General features: G+C 42.8%; 1 long non-coding RNA gene across 1 annotated transcript; it reads left to right on the top strand.

The window, feature by feature from the left end:
* Positions 1-7,127: 7,127 nt before the first annotated feature.
* On the top strand, positions 7,128-14,010 carry LOC144587032 (uncharacterized). The gene is made up of 2 exons (XR_013542181.1): positions 7,128-12,789; positions 13,253-14,010. It is a non-coding gene; the product is annotated as an uncharacterized LOC144587032 (long non-coding RNA).
* Positions 14,011-16,738: the final 2,728 nt, after the last annotated feature.

Genomic DNA, 16,738 nt, shown 5'->3' with positions numbered 1-16,738 from the left:
GGCCTTCGGGGAGAGCAGGGGCCTCCATCCTTCCCCCCAGTCTGGGAGAAGCTTTCACCAAGTAGAAGACTGGGAGACACCCCCCTCCCCGTCTACTTACAACACAGAGGCAAGACACGGTGGCGAGCAGGAGATCTTCCTAGGCCAGCTTCTATGAGGATGCACACAATAACAGAAAAAGCATATGACATTATACAGAGTTCTAAAAATGTAAACCAGCTCCTGATTTAATTCAACAGTGTAGCCACACCCTGAGTGCCAATTGGACTCTCGCTACCAGGCAGTCCAAGCTGACCTTAGCTCTGCTTCACTCTAATACGGTGTCTTCTCATGTGCTCTCCTGAGATTTAGAATTCCTTCTCAACTGGTACCACTCTACCTCCCACCAGCTAAACAGGGCACAACCAAGATGGAGGTTTCTTCAGTGTGGATAGATTTGACACTTGTATGAGAGGTTGGCTTGAGGATGACCCATATTGATATTGAGAATAGGAATTGCTATACAGTATTTATCAAAGTTTAAAGCTGGACAAGCTGTCTTTAGCAGTTTGGCAGTGTTCATGGTAAAATACTTATGCCATGTTTTGGTGGTAGGCTGCGCCTGAATGGGATGGTTCTATTTAGACCTGCAGGTCAGCAGAATCCTATTCCCTCAGATTTCAGAGTCAAAACCTGAAACAAAGGGGTAAGTCCTTAGGATGTTATGGGGGTGCATCCTTATAATGTCACAGTAATGCAGCAAAGGGATGTGGTAGCACTGTGGGTTAAACCTCAGAAGCCTCTGTGCTGCAAGGTCAGAAGACCAGCAGTCATAAGATCAAATCCATGCGACGGAGTGAGCTCCTGTTGCTTCTCCCAGGTCCTGCCAACCTAGCAGTTCGAAAACATGCAAATGCGAGTAGATAAATAAGTACTACCATGGTGGGAAGGTAATGGCATTCCTTGTCTAGTTGTGCTGGCCATGTGACCATGGAAACTGTCTATGCACAAACACTGGCTCTAATGCTTGGAAACAGGGATGAGAATTGCCCCCTAGAGTTGGACACGACTGGACTAAATGTCACCTTTACCTTTACCTTAATGCAGCATAGGGCAGACTTGGGAGAGAGTTGTGTCTGGAACAGTTGATTGTGGAGGGAAAGTAATGAGGGGAAGCCAGATGAATTGGCCAAGATGAATCCAGGTAAATTCTTCAGCAGGTAGTTAGGCGGTGAAATGCACCCAGCAAGTGCAGTGGTTGCTGTCATTTCTACTAGGAAATATGGAGAGTTTTCCCAGAACCTTTGCTGCTGCTAGATGTTTGGGAGGTTCACCAGCAGCTTGCAAGGATTTTGCTTTCCTGAGTGAGCCCTATGCTGCTGGCACCATGGCTGATGCATTCAGTTTATGCCAAATTGCAGAAAACATGAAACTGTGTACTGTGCTTGCGGATTGCACTGCCTTGTGACTCCCATAAGGATTCCCTTAAGTAGTTGTACAAAGACTTTTCAGACTATACAAGAAAGCGTCACTAGGTTAGCTTCCTTTGAATAGCAATTCAGATTGCCCGTCTGATGTGTCTGCAAGTAGTTTTGCTTCTACTTTTCTCTTGACACCATGTTCCTTCTCCTGTGATTTAGGGCAGATGAGATATTTTCTCCAAAAATCAGAAGTGACTTGCAGCACAGGCACTTTTATGCCAACCGGTGCCCTCTCCTGTCTTTTTGTTCTCCTTTTTGATGCTGCATCTTTATAGTTTTTTTTAAATGTTATTTTTTATTTTTGCTGATGCATAAGTGGCCTCCTTGTTTGTAGACAAAAAGAGCTCTACAGTCGGGAACACAGAATATATGGTGTCACAGGAAGAATTCTGGTATAAGAATGGATTCCAAACCATACTCTGTAACCACGATCAGTGAAATATTAGAAACATCTCGTCAGGCTTGTGTGATTGAAAAATGGCAACAGTGTGCTGATAGTACTTGCATTGTGGTTAGATAGCTTTCTCAAAACCTTTACAGTCAACCTGAGAAGGCTTGACTTAACATCTGAATGCAAGGCAATTGTTTGGAGCAGACCTTCCATGCTTGGCTGTGCTTTTATCCTCTACTTTTAACTCTGCAAGTCTGCATAAAATCAAGCAAATATCTGAAAAGAGCTTTGCTTAAGGCTGTAATCTCAAATTTTGCTTCTATTCAGGTCTCATGGTTTGTACCACCTAATAGCAGTGCTGATAACCAATCTTAAATTAAAATGCTGGATCTTTCTGGAATCATATTCTTTCACTTTGAACCATTGTAGGTTTTGTTTGAAAATATAAATTCTTTCTTTCTTTCTTTCTTTCTTTCTTTCTTTCTTTCTTTCTTTCTTTCTTTCTTTCTTTCTTTCTTTCTTTCTTGTGTATAAAATTTCTCCGACAACTTTGGAACTAACTGGTCCTTAAGGCACTGTACAAGGCAACAAACAGCAAAATAGCAAAATTTATATATATAAAAACAATTAAAACAAAGAGCAATTGTGGAAAACCACATTAAATCTAAGCCACAATCAAAATGCAGAAGGTGGCAAATAAATATGTTCACCTACATTCCCTCCAAACTCATGAGGAATAAAAAAGTTTTCTCCTGTGTGCTAAATAGAAGTTGCTACAGATAACAACTATGGACAAGGAGTTCCATAATGATGGCACCTGTATGAAAATGCAGTTTCTAACGGCCAGCAGTCTTCCCTCTTTTTTTTGTGTAGAACAGAAAAGCCTCAAACCTTGAGAATTTTTTTTAAATATGGTGTATTGTAGATAATTCATTAAAGGAAAGATAGAATAAGACCAATGTAACAGGCCCTAGAAGAGCCGTCTGTATCAACAAGTGAGGCAATGATAGGACTGGTCACGTGAGAACAGTTAAAAAACTATCTCTGGCCTTAGGTACGTTCTCATTTGTTTATGAGTTTGGGTCTGTTGCTTTATATATACAGTATATATATAAACTGTTAAAAACAACAATTAAGAACAAGAACAGTAATAAGAAGCTATTACTCTTTTTTTCTTGGCAGCTTACCTAGGGAAATACATCATAAGCTGCCAATATTTTTGCCCCTTTCCTTTCGTTGTTTTTATACAAGCATCCTCAATTTGGCTCATTGTATGATTACCTAAGAGATATGAAGAATAAATAGGAGGGTATAGAGCTGGTTGACGTCCTGTGGTGCCTTGAGTTAAACTGTTTTGTTTTGGCCTGAGGTAAAATAGCTTCGATGTTCCCTAAATTTTCTCTCAGGAGCAGCATGGTGCTTCCTGGATTCTAGGTCTTTCCTGAGGGCTTTTCTGTGTAGGAAATTTCTGTTTTTCTGATTCAGGAGTTTAGCATTAAACAGGAAGCCTAGAAATAACTTCCAGTGAAAAAAAGAGAGAGTATATAATGTTTCTCATGTCAACACTCCTCCTTTGCCTGTGCAGGTTGCACTGCCTGTACTCAGCCTGTAATTCTTTCTGACTCCATTTGTAGCAATTTTCTCTTTTTGTCTTTCCTTCACCTCGCCACAGAGTTTTCAACACTCTCCAAATTTATCTAACAATAATTAATAATTAAATAATGCAGTATTTTAAGATTTCCCCATCAAAATAGAAAGATAAAAGAAATAACACCGTCCATCTTACACAGGGACATATCATTTGCATAATTATATTGTAATATATATACTGTACATAATGAAGGAATGGGCAAAGTCTGGCCTGCATATGCACCCCCCCAGGCATTTTTGAAACTTCCAGGGTATCCACAGAGACCTCTAAGTTCCACGCTGTGGGGGGGGGGAGAGGCCTGTTTGGAACAAAACATTCACCCAGGAGTAGCAGAGATTTGTTGTCTTTTAATATATATTTTTTTTTGGCTTAATGGGCCTTGGGAGGTCCCCCAATACTTCCCTATCCCCTGATCATCAGGGAAGATGGGGTGTCTGTCCATCCCAAAATACTGGAGTAGAGGGAGAAAAAAGACCAGTGAAACAGAAAAAAAAGAGAACACATTCGGGTGGCTGAAGAAGAGAGGAAGAGAGGGCATTGGAATGTGGGTTTCTAACCCAGGTACAAGGTGAATGAGTATCAGGTAGAAAGAGAGACACAATAGAATGAAGAAGAAGAAGAAGAAGAAGAAGAAGAAGAAGAAGAAGAAGAAGAAGAAGAAGAAGAAGAAGAAGAAGAAGAAGAAGACGACGACAACAACAACGACAACGACGTGGGAAGAGGAGAATGAGAAAAGAGAAACGAGACAGGGTGGGACTAACGGGTTTCTAGATGCAAGCTGAATGAGTATATCAGGGTGTAGGCAGAAAGACACCACTATAAAAGAAAGAATTGGGCTGTGGGACAGAAAGGGTTTCACTAGAGTAAGGGTGGGACTCATGGGTTTTTAACCCAGATGAAGCTTACTTTTGCTCTCCACAGATAGTGAGAGAGGTCAATGTGATCTGCTGTCATAAGAATGAACTAAATCGGTGCAACCATTGGTTCTACAAATTCTCATTGGTTCTACAAATTCAATTTCTGGCCTGTGATATGATTGGAAGGGCTAAGCCTTTTGGTGACCGTTATTTCTTTGACAAGTTTAGATGTCTTCCCTTTCCTAGTCACAGAGGAAATAGAAAAATAAAATAAAGTGGGGCCTCGGAGCTTTTTCAGCACCACCCGGTGTGTTTTTCTGCTACAGTGAAAAGAAAACAGACATTCTTCTTCGTGGTCTCTGTGAAGGCATACTAATGGGTTAGCTAACCTGGTGGTCCTTCCGACCCAATCTTCTTGTAGGAAAATCCCTTGGGCCTCTAACGCCAAAAATACAGGTGACCACAGACGCCAGTCCAACAGGTTGGGAGGCATATGTCCACCAATTGACGGCATATGGACATTGAACACAAGAGGAATGTCTTTTGCACATCAATATCCTCAAACTCTTGGTTGTTTACAACGCCTTTCATGCCTTTGAGCATCTTCTCTCTGGCTGTGTAATACAGGTAGTGACCGACAACACCACAGCGGTCTTCTACATAAACAGACAGGGTGGCACACGTTCACTATGCCTCCTGTATCTCTCAGTCCAGATATGGGAATGGTGCTACAGCCACCACATCTTCCCTGTTGCTGTACATGTGGCTTCTGTAGACAATGTTCTCGCAGACCGGCTGAGCAGGTTCCAAGATTGCAGTCACGAATGGTCACTGGACCAAGCGGCATTCCTGTCTCTTTGCCACTGTTGGGGAACACCACACATGGATGTCTTTGCTTCATCTCTCAACAAGTGTGACCGTTACTGCTCCAGGGCAGGGATTGGTCCCCACTCCTTGGGTGATGCGCTTATGGTCCCCTGGACGGGGGGACTCCTCTACATGTTTCCCCCCATTCCACTGATCCAGAAGGCTGTTGTCAAGGTGCAACATGTGCAGGCAAATGTTATCTTCATCGCCCCGTGGTGGCCTTGCCAGACTTGGTTCTCCACGCTACATCAGGGCTCGGTGGATCATCTTTGCCTATCGTTGCTCCCTCATCTTCTTTCTCTACATGAGGGCAAAACATTGCACCCAGATCTAGAGTTCCTGCATCTCACAGCCTAGCAACTCGTCCCTTGGTAGCAGATGTTCTGCTCCATGCTTGGAGACCTTCTACAACTGCCACGTATGCTCATAAGTGGAAGGTGTTTTCTGCCATCACAAATCACCTGCCCGTGATACCTCTCTCTCTTGATGCGTTGTTACAATTCCTGCTTCTCCTGTTTCATCAAGGTCTCTCTCATTCCACCCTCAAAGTATATATAGTCGCAATAGTGGCACATCAGCCTCCTACTTCAGAAGCAGCCAAGTTATTCCGACATCTGACCCTGAAACAGTTTTTGAAGGGTCTGAAAAATATGCATCTGGTCTACAAGCCACCCACACCTCAGTGGTCTCTGAAGCTTGTATTACGAAAGCTCATGTGTCCGCCATTTGAGCGTCTTGCTACCACTTCTTTCAAGCTACTTACACTAAGGACAGCCTTCCTTCTTGCTATTACTTCAGTATGATGTGCGGGTTGACCAACTGTTCCTGAAATTCCACCCTGATAAAGTGACCCTCTTCCCAGACTTCTCCTTTTTGCCAAAGGTGGTTACATCCTTCCACCCTAATCAGGAAGAAGGTAGTTTTACCTACCTTCTTCCCGAATCCGACATCAAACTTGGAAAAGTCTCTCTACTCCTTGGATGTCAAGAGAGCACTTTCCTATTATGTCTCCTGGACTGCATCTTTTTGTTCCTCCCAAAGACTCTTTGTGTCTTTCCAGGGACAATCAAAGGGCCTACCGGTGTCACCACAGACGGTTTCCCATTGGATAGTTACAGTAATACGACTGGTATATGAGCTAGTTCATGCTCCTCTGCCGACTACAATTCGGGCCCATTCCACTAGGGCAGTCGCCTCCTCCGTGGACTTCCTGAGAGAAGTAGACCTAGTGGACGTCTGTAAAGCTGCTACATGGTCCACACTTCTTACCTTTGCGACCCACTACCGTCTGGACGTTTGAGCAAAGGCGGAATCAGTTGTTGGGAGGGCTGTCTTGGCATCTGTCTTATCATGACGCCCACCACCTGGTAAGTCAGCTTGCTAGTCACCCATTAGTGTGCATTCACAGAGACCACGAAGAAGAAAGAGAAGGTACCTACCTGTAGCTCTGGTTCTTTGAGTGGTCATCTGTGAATTCACACTGCCTGCCTTTCCTCCCCGCTCTTCGTCACATGTGTCATGTGGCATGCTGCGCAGTGGCAGACAGTTCCATGGAACTGAGGCACTCGGTGCTGAGGGTGGGGTTATAGCCAGTGTGGGGGAGGTCCCGGCACCATGCACCTGCTCTAGAAGATTCCGAGCTTGTTCTGTGTGGGCACAGATTAACCCATTAATGTGAATTCACAGATGACCACTCGAAGAACCAGGTAGGTAACTTCTCTTTCCTTCTGAAGTCACTTTCCATGATGTCCAGTCTGAACATTCTGAGAACAAACCTCCTTGTTATTTCCCTCAAGATGTTCTAGTTTGCTTTTAGTTAATGCCACATATTTTTGCGAAGAAACTAGGTACCTTTGACTTATTTGTTCTAAGAACTCCAGTTTTTGAGATATTTGGGCAGGTAGAGTGGGAGTAAAAAATGAAAGGAAGGAAGGAAGGATGAGAGAACAGAGCTTTTTAATTTTAAAGGCTTCCCCACTCCTCAAAAGATCTGAGAGTTTGAGAAGATAATCATGTTGTTTCTTTGGAGATTTGTTTCCTATTTGATCCAGCTGAAACCAGTAAGGGCTGAGCAAAATATTTCTGTTATCTAAAACAAAAGTTAGAACTTACTTTTATGTATCCCCACCACTACCCTCCAGGAATGTAATTCCTTCTGTACTACAAAATACTCACAAAGTGCTATCAACCTTTAAAAAAAAAGGATTGAAAGCCCCCAGGTGTGATGTGCCAAAATTTATGAGTTGTGGTCTGGGGCTGAAGTTTTATTTGTTTGTTTTGTTTTAAAGAGATTTTTTTTTTACCTTCATGGGAATTTATCTCACTTGCAGGGTTGCAGGTCAGAAGCATCCTATCCCTGTGCAATAAGTAGGTTCAGGGTTTATGGTAGTTGTGCTCCAGGACAGACCAGTGTGCCAGAAAGCCAGGAGCAAGGAGAGTGGACCGTGTGCAGGTGGTTGGGCCCGAGGTGCTATTCGGAGCAACTCAGACAGAAATGTCTCTATCAGAGAGCCAGTGATTCTGGTGCTAGCTGGGAATGAATTGGGAGGTTAGAGCTGCCGGCAGTTCCTCTGAGCCTGTGCGCGAAACCAAGTGGGCAGGGGGAGTAAATGAGTGCCTCATGTGGGACTGGTGTAACAAACAAAACGAGGCGAGCTTGTCTGTGCTGGGTTAAGGCCGAGGGTTTGTTTGACCCATTGATAGGTTCATTTGTGTGTTTTTGACTCTTTTTCTGCTTGAAGGCGTGCACGTAGCCTGGGGCAAGCGGTTTGCCGCTGGGACGAAGTGGATACTGAGAGGAAGTGGGTCGCTGACCTTTTTAGAGGCATTTTGCACGGGTGTTCAGAGTTTAGATTCTAGGAGAGAGCCCGCCAATGAGCAATCATTCCATGGAGCAATGAGGGGACTCTCAGTAAGCAGTGAGACTGGGGCCGGGGGTGGGGTGGGATGGGCAGCGGGCGGTGTTCCCTTCTGCTTCCCAGCCAAAGCACAAGTATTGAAGCAGACAGCAGTGGTAGGAAGATCTCTCTTTTTCATTCTTTCTTCTCCTTTCCCAGTCCCAGAGGTCTGCTGGGGAATTCTAGGTGATTTCTGGAACTGGAAGTCCTAGAATTAGCAAAATCCCATCCCTATCTTCAGAAGGAAATTGACAAGCTGAAGCATGTTTAGAAGGAAACAGTGAAGACAGTATGGGTAGGTTTAGGCTGGGGAAGAGAACATTGGAGCTGATACGCTGGCCACCTTCCAATATTTGAAGGTCTATGAAATGGCAGATGAAACAAATTTGTTCTCTCTGGCTCCAGAGGATAGGATCCAAGTGAATGCCTTCAAATTACAAGAAGATTCTGACTATACAATAGAAATAATTTCCTGATAGTATGATCTGTTTGACATTGTTATTGTTAGTGCCATCCTCCGGTTTCCAACAACTCTATGAATGAATGACCTCCAAAATGTCATGTCCTTGACAGCCTTACTCAGCTATTGCACACTCAAGGTAGTAGCTTCCTTTATGGAGTAAATCCTTCTCGTATGTAGTCTTCCTCTTTTCCTGCTTCCTTCAAATTTCCAAACTGTTTTGCATGGGATCAAATGGATTCAAAATGTGAAGGATTCTTCATGTAAGGGTTGTAAAGCATCTGTGGGAGATATTTTAGCTATGGATTTCCTGCCTTGACATGAGTCTGAGCTGAATAACCTTTGCAACTCCTATCTAACCTTACAATTCTACAAGGTACATCACCAGGTTTTAGCTACTTCCTACACTGAAATCAACGTTTGTATCCTCCAGTGCTGTTTGCCCTGAGGTTTTCCTCCTCTTCTGGAGAACTGAAGAAGTGCAGCAATAGCCTAAGAGTCAGCTGAACCCCCTGCAACACCTGCCAGCCTTACTTGCTTAAGTTAAATGAAGTACCATCCCGACCATAGCAGGTGTGGTTCTTTACATTTCTTTGAGTTTTGTCTGTTTGTCTCTTCATGCATTTCAATCATTTGTGGATTGCCTTTTACTCACAGATGTGTTGACTTGGAGTTTGAAAAAAATAAAGCATAAATTGTAGTACGGATGGGTGAGAATATCAACTCAGACACTTGACTTTCTTAGGACATTCCCAAAACAGGGACATATATTGGGTGTTTTCCAGAGGTACTACTTCTAACACTACCAATTGCACCTGTTTTGCCTCCTTCTCCTTGATATTTTTTTTTCCAGGTAAGGAAAATACACACATCTTGATGTGATCAATACTTTGAGATTTAAGAAGGGTTCTGGTGTGCATCTCCTGTAACTAGAGAATCACTTTCAATCAGAGAGAATCCACTGCAGAAGGGGTGGGGAAAAAAGAAGTCAGCCTGCCTTCAGCGCTTTGCCAGCATTGCTGCATTCAAGCTTGTCCTTGGAGATCATTGTGCCTATGCCAGCCCCAGCAGTGTCATGCCATCTGGCCACCTGAGTGACTGATATCCAAAGCAGAGAGGCATGACACCATGAGCTAAAATGATCACCGCTCTCCCACCATTTTGCCACATGCTTTTGTTTATTGTGTAATGATTGATGAATAATGTATTTAAAATATTGTTGAGCTGTGGGTTTGAGACAAGCAAAGTAGATCACCATGAGCAGATGCTCTCACACTCTTTCAGAACACAGAGAAGGGAATGTCTGTGGAGAATAAACAAAATGTATGGCTAAAATGTTTTAGATGCTGCATTAGGCTGCTTACCTGAATGTGGTGGACTTAGAGGTACTCCTTATGATTATTATTCAGAGTAATGAACTTGCTGCCCTTAGTTATTTCAACAGATCAAAACATCTATTTAGTAAAATTGATGCATAAGCATTTATCATGTGTGGGGATTCTTGCAGTTTCCTCCCCAGAACTAGCTGAGCAATGAGGGAGAGCAAGTCAGGCTAAGACCTAAAGTGGCTTCTCCTTCCAGTACATGAGTATCTTCACACATCCATGCAGCTTCAAGGACACCTCATAATTCAATGAAGCATGATTTCCATAAACTTTACATAGATTGTAACAAAGGTGAACTCATTTGCATAACTGTTATGGAAATGAAGGGAACTCCATTCTGTTTGCTATTGAATAATGGATCTTGCAACTCAATTCGGGGGTGTCTTAAAAATATTACATCTCTCTCTCTCTTCTTTTCTGTATATTGTTACATGAATTTACTCAAGATAAGCAAGATGCTGAGATACCCATATGTGGCAGCAATAATGCCTGTGTTAGACCTGTAAGTGGCAGGAGAAGGCCATTTGGAAGAAGCTCGTCACTTATAGGGGAACGTCAGAAAACAACAGAACTGGCAGGAGGTGATGGAGCACCAATGGTTTGGTGCAATAACTGCAACTGTGCCCATGTTGATGATGCAGTACTTATTTTCTCTGTGTGCTTCTTGCAGATGACAAGGGGACTTGCCTCCTTCAGTTTATGCATAATAAAACCTGTGGTTTGATGAGGGCATTGCCTTTTGCACATCGCCGGCTTCCACTTAGACTGCTGCACCTCTCCTGTCTCTTTGCTGCCCTTGTACTGAGTCTGGTGGGGAGCAGGAAAAATGCTGCTGGCATCAGGTACCATACATGTGGCCAACCTGTGACATATACACTAGAGATAGCACAGATGGAAAGGCTTTAATGTGCTATGAATTAGCTTACCTTTCAGCTCTGCTGATTAATTGGAATAGCTACTTTTTCCTTTAACTTTGCCTTGGAAAGTCCCTCCTTCTTGTAGTCCAAGATTTAAAACGATAATAATTATGTACCGTCAAGTCAATTTTGACTTACGGCAACTCTTTTCAGAATTTTCCAGGGAGGGAATACACAGAAGTGGTTTACCATTCCTTTCTTCTGAAGGTACCCAGGGACTGTGCAGTTAGCCCAAAGCCACCTAGGCTGGCTCTTCTAGGATACACAATAGGGAACTGAGCTCCCAGTCTCTGGCTCCGTAGCCAGATACTTAACTCACGGAACTAAAGCACATCACATTATATATGTAAGCTAAAGTTGTTATCAGAGTTTGAGCTGCTTATCAAAATGGTATATGAAGCTCTGATTAATTTTGTTTATTTTTGGGCCACCAGAAAAATTAAAATGTATTTTCAGGTCCCCCCCCCCTTGGTCAAACCAGTTAATAGTAGCCCACTATAGCAGCCACTGCACGAAGCATTCAGTTTTGATAAATAATAACAAAATTCAATACATAAATTAGACCCTTTAGCCATTTCCTTGGAAGTACAGTCCTCAGGCTGATGACACACCTGAAGAAATGGCTCTCTCGACCCTTCTGAGATCATCCATCCCCACTTATTCACTTATTTTGTGTATATGTGTACATATATATACATGCATGGATGGATAGATGTTAAAGAGTATCATGTTCCAACATTCTGGTTATTAGCATATTTTTCTTAACAAATTGCATATCTGGGATGAAAGACGTAGGGGCAGAGAAGGGAACAGATATGTGGACTTTTGTTGAAGGAAAATATGATGACCTCAGAGGCAACCTGCAAACACTGTACATGGCCAGAGGTATATTCCATGTCCAGAGTATGTGTATAGGTATGTTCCATGTACATACCTATATTCCAAGATTCAGACTAGGTGATGAAATCAGACTGCTGGGTTAGATTCTGGTACGACTTGTTATAAATTAACGCCAGGTTTAGTGCAAAGAACGGATAAATTGTCAATAACAAAAAAAAGGAGTAATGAAGAGTTGTGAAAAGAAATTGTTTCTGTGAAAAGTTGCTGAAAGAAAAGTGAGGGAGAAAATGTTGAGTGAGGCAGAAACCTTTGGGCATAATATCTCTGTTGCTTGGTTGTAGTTTGATTAACTGGGGTTGGTGGAAATGTTGCAGGGAACAATATTTTACTTCTAAGGAGGTTGGTACTTATCTTGATGTCATCTGAGTGGTTAGGTTGCCACTTTGTAAAGAGTTTCCTGACTGAGAATGGAAGAGATTGCAGTTGTCCAGTTGTAAAGGAAACAGACAATTTCACTCTCCAGGTGTTAGAAGCATTGTTGTCTTACCATATTATTGCTTAAGAATTCTTTTCCATTTCCCATTTCTCAATGATTGAATTTCTTCTTGTCACACATTCCAAAAATGATAAATTGATTTTATATCCTCTGACTGGTCTGTGGTTACATAATTATGATGACATGGATGTTTCACTTTTCTCCCATCACTGTACTTAAGGTAAAGGTAAAGGTTCCCCTTGACATTTAGTCCAGTTGTGTTCGACTCTAGGACGCGGTGCTCATCACCATCTCCAAGTCATAGAGCCAGCGTTTGTCTGAAGACAATCTTCCATGACCACGTGGCCAGTGTGACTAGACACAGAACGCTGTTACCTTCTCACTGAGGTGGTACGTATTTATCTACTTACATTTACATGCTTTCGAACTGCTAGGTTGGCAGGAGCTGGGACTAGCGACGGGAACTCACTCTGTCGCGTGGATTCGATCTTACGACTGCTGGTCTTCTGACCTTGCAGCACAGAGGCTTCTGCGGTTTAACCCACAGCACCACCACGTCCCTCTCAAGGTAGGGAATCTAAATTTCCTTCTCACTGTCTCCAGTAGGCATTGCTTGCACAATGAATGCCTTGTTCTGTAACGATATAAACCCTATTCAGGTGATCAACACTGCAGTTCAGTATACATGTGAGGAAAGGAGAGTGTTAGTACTGCGGTGCCAGTGGAAGCCTAGTTCTAGGCTATGTACAAGAGAGAAATATGTATGTCTGTATGTATTCATATGTACAACCTTTAGGTAGTGTACACACACACGCACATGCACACACATATACATATACTCTCTAACACACAGGTTCTGTCTCACAGGTAGGGACAAAGAGGGTTATACACACTACTGATGTGGGCTATCTTGTCCAGCACTGTAATGCACAGTCTGCTAATGTATGTGTGCATCACTGTTTGAGCAACTAGCAGATCCAGCAGAACTCCATTAACAGTGCTTCTCTCTGCTAATGTTGTGTTGGATTTAGGCCATCGTGTTGGAACTAATCCTAAGAAGATGCCACAAAACAGCAGCTATCCCACTAAACAACCATTGGAAAGAGTACAACTAATATTGAATGTGAACAATGGCTGTGATTCGTTGGTAATTGGTGGTTCTAGTAACAGAAGTGGGTTGTTTTTGCATAAAAGGAATAATGATAGAACTCCTTGCCAAGCTGTCACTGAATGGAAAACAAGACAAAGCAGAGTGACCTAGGAACCTGTATCCAACGAAGAACTGAAAAAGTGGTGGATCCAAGGGCATAAATACAAAATTCTAGAAACAGTGGATGCTTGCATGCAAAAAAATTGTTTTTTAATATATATATATATAGGGTGGAATCTGAGGCCAGAGAGCGGTGGAGATGATTGAGAAAAGAAAAGGAAGCGGTTGAAAGAGAGGAGAGAGAAAGAAGGGCATGACGTCTGGAGGAGGCTCACCGGAGGAGGTATTTACCGGACCCTGGGACCCCTATGCAGAGGGAAACAACCCCTATGACCAGGAGAGAGGAGATGAAGAGACACACTACCCTTGATCGAGGCGGACATTGATACGAAGGACCAGGGTGAAACTAACCCATTCTATAAAGGACCCTGGTATGACCGAAGTTATAATCCCTTTGTGCAAGATTTATGGACACCCTCGTTTGACCTGTTGGTGACGAGAGAAAAGAACAATGACAAGTTTAATGTTGACACTTCTTTATTTAATGTTCCAATAAACCCCAGTTCTGTTTTCCAAAAACCTGAGCATCCTGTATTTGTGTCCAATCAGCCTGAGGTTACTCTTAAACCCTCACAATATATAAACAAATTTAAAATCTCACCCCACTAGTGCAATGCACAATTCTGGGTGATTCACAGCAATAAATAAAGCATGTGGTAATAAATAACAAATTAAAATATACCATATTTTTCCGTGTATAAAATGACATCTAAAATAATTAGAAGAAAAATTAAGGGTTGTTTATACATGGAAGGCAGTAGTAGGAGACAGAGGTGGAAGAGCAGCTGTGCTCAGCCACCTCTTGAGGCTGCTCATTGATTGCTGCCTCAGCCTCAGTGAGAGGTGGCCGAGTGTGGCTGCTCTTTTGCCTCAGTCTCTGCCTCCTGCCACTGCAGTCTCCTCCAGCACCACTTGTGGGCTCAGTGATAGGAGGAGGAGGCAGAGACTGAAGCAAAGGAGCAGCTGCGCTTGGCCGCCTCTCACTGCTGCCCATTAACTGCTGCTGCTGCCATCAGATCACCTTCTCCAGCTATCATCTCCTTTGGGCAGGGACAAGGCAGCAACGTGAGCTGGAAGTAAGCCCTGGCAGTCGCACTGGAGGAGATGATCGGGCGGTGGAGGCAGCAGCAAGAGGAGACAGAGGCGGAGGAGCAGCTGCGCTGGGCCGCCCCTTGTGGCTGCCCATTGACTGCTCCTCCACCTCCAGCAAGGGTAAAAATTAGGGGGTCGTCCTATACATTGGGGGGGGGGTCATATACACGGAAAAATATGGTAGATTGATTATAATTTTAATCACCTCTGGCTCATAATAATGCCCAAACATCTTCACAAGGTAGGTATGAGGAAGTACAATTCTTTTCCTGTTGTACGTATTTTGTGTTAGTGTGGAGAAGAACAGGCATAATAAGGCATGCACAGGTTCAGTTTGTCTTGCAGCTAACTTTTAGTACCAGTACAAGGAGAACGGAGACAGCAAAATGTTCAAAAGTAAAGCTCTGTTAATCAAAGGTAGACACATAAATAGAACCCCACTGGCCCAGAGTAAGGTTCATCAAATATGGCGGCCTGCGGCCAGAAGAGCAAAGGGAGAAGCAGACCTCAAGCTGGTTTTTGAAAGTAGCAATTTATTCTGTGGAAGATTGCCCAACGCATTGTGACCAAAGGTCTTCCATAGTGTCTTCGTGCGTTTTATTCAGGCAAGTCAGTTAGAAGAAGTCATGTGAGAACAGATTTCCCTTCTCTACTAACCATGGCCACTGGGATGGCAGACCTGCAAGCAGATTTCTAAAGCCTTTCTGAAACAAAACATGCTAACAAACTGTAGATTTCCACCGTGTCCGTAACAGAATATGCTGACATTTATTTCATCCTTCATTCTGACTTCAGAACAAAAGACCCCTGCTGGGCTTCATGCATTAGCTTATTTACATTCTCTTAATACACAATTGACATCCTAGTCAACTCTACATTGGGTGACTCTACCCTGGCCTCCTTGCCCTGTGGCTTTTGACCTCCTGCTTCCTTTAAATTACTCCATCCCTCCTGGTCTCTTGCCGAGAGGAGCTTTTCAATTTACCACACTGTCAGTATCTACTTGTTAACCTGCCAATAGCTTTAATACTTCTAATTGATTTACTACCGATTTTCTTTTCTGTTTCTTTGCATTGCCAGGAGACTGATAAAAAGATCACATGGTGCACCAATGTGATCGGCTGCCCTTATAATAGAGCCTGCAGGTGCTATGCTACTCCTCAGCAGGTCTGCAGTGTGCCTTGTTTTTATATTCCGCAATTAGGACAAGAATAATGTTAATAATAAACCCGGGGATATGACATGAAAGCATCTATTTTTCCAAAGTACCTGTACATTTGTTAGAATTTACTTACATCTTCTGTCTAAATTACCTGAGGTACTTGGGGAGTGAATGTACTATGCAAAAATAAAAAATAAAAATAATCTCACATAATATTATATTGGATTTTCTCCCTGAATGTCACATTTGTCTTTCTAAATTCCCATGTTGGCTTTTAGATTTCACAGGAACAGGGAATAATAACAAATGGAGCTGCATTGTAATAACAAGGGAAAGTCTCTGTTTACTGCGAGAGCTGTGAAAAGAATATTCAAGAGTGTCCTTCAGATTTGGTGCCTATAGTTGTAAAGGGCTTATGTGAGCATTATACATAATAAGGTGGTTTTGATTCTAACTTGTTACTTTATTGACGTTTCAGTGTATGTTCCCCCCTCCCCTTTTGTTGTTTTGCAGGGAATGGTCACATTTCCAAATGATATTAAATTCAGTGTGAAGACTTTGTTAGCTGTGTTGCGCTGCAAGAACAAACAACATCCAGAGAGGCCATAAAACAGATTAGCAGTATCCTTTATGGCACTTTAAGCAATTCATAGCCCAAATTATCATCCAATCTCTAGCTATGAGGTTGCAATGCTTTCTGTGAGCATAGTGCAATGGAATACACATAGTGTATTAAATACAGAGATGCCCCTCACCCCTTTTTAATGAGAGACAGAGTGGCGGGCAGGAGTTGCAGTCCAACCCCCCCCTTACAACTTTCCTATCTCTAATAATTAATATCAAGAAGAAGATCCAGACAAAAATGGTAACCAGACAATGTTCATACAGCTTCTTACTGTATGCTAAATTCTTTCCCCTGAAGTTCCTACCACAAATTATCGTATGCTCCTTCCACACTAGTATTAGTACCCCTGCTTTCCCCTGCCCCTATTT

The sequence above is a fragment of the Pogona vitticeps genome, chromosome 1, assembly GCF_051106095.1.
Source record: "Pogona vitticeps strain Pit_001003342236 chromosome 1, PviZW2.1, whole genome shotgun sequence".
Classification (NCBI taxonomy): domain Eukaryota; kingdom Metazoa; phylum Chordata; class Lepidosauria; order Squamata; family Agamidae; genus Pogona; species Pogona vitticeps.
Note: the sequence above shows the minus strand (reverse complement) of the source record. Positions and strands in the feature narration are given on the sequence as shown.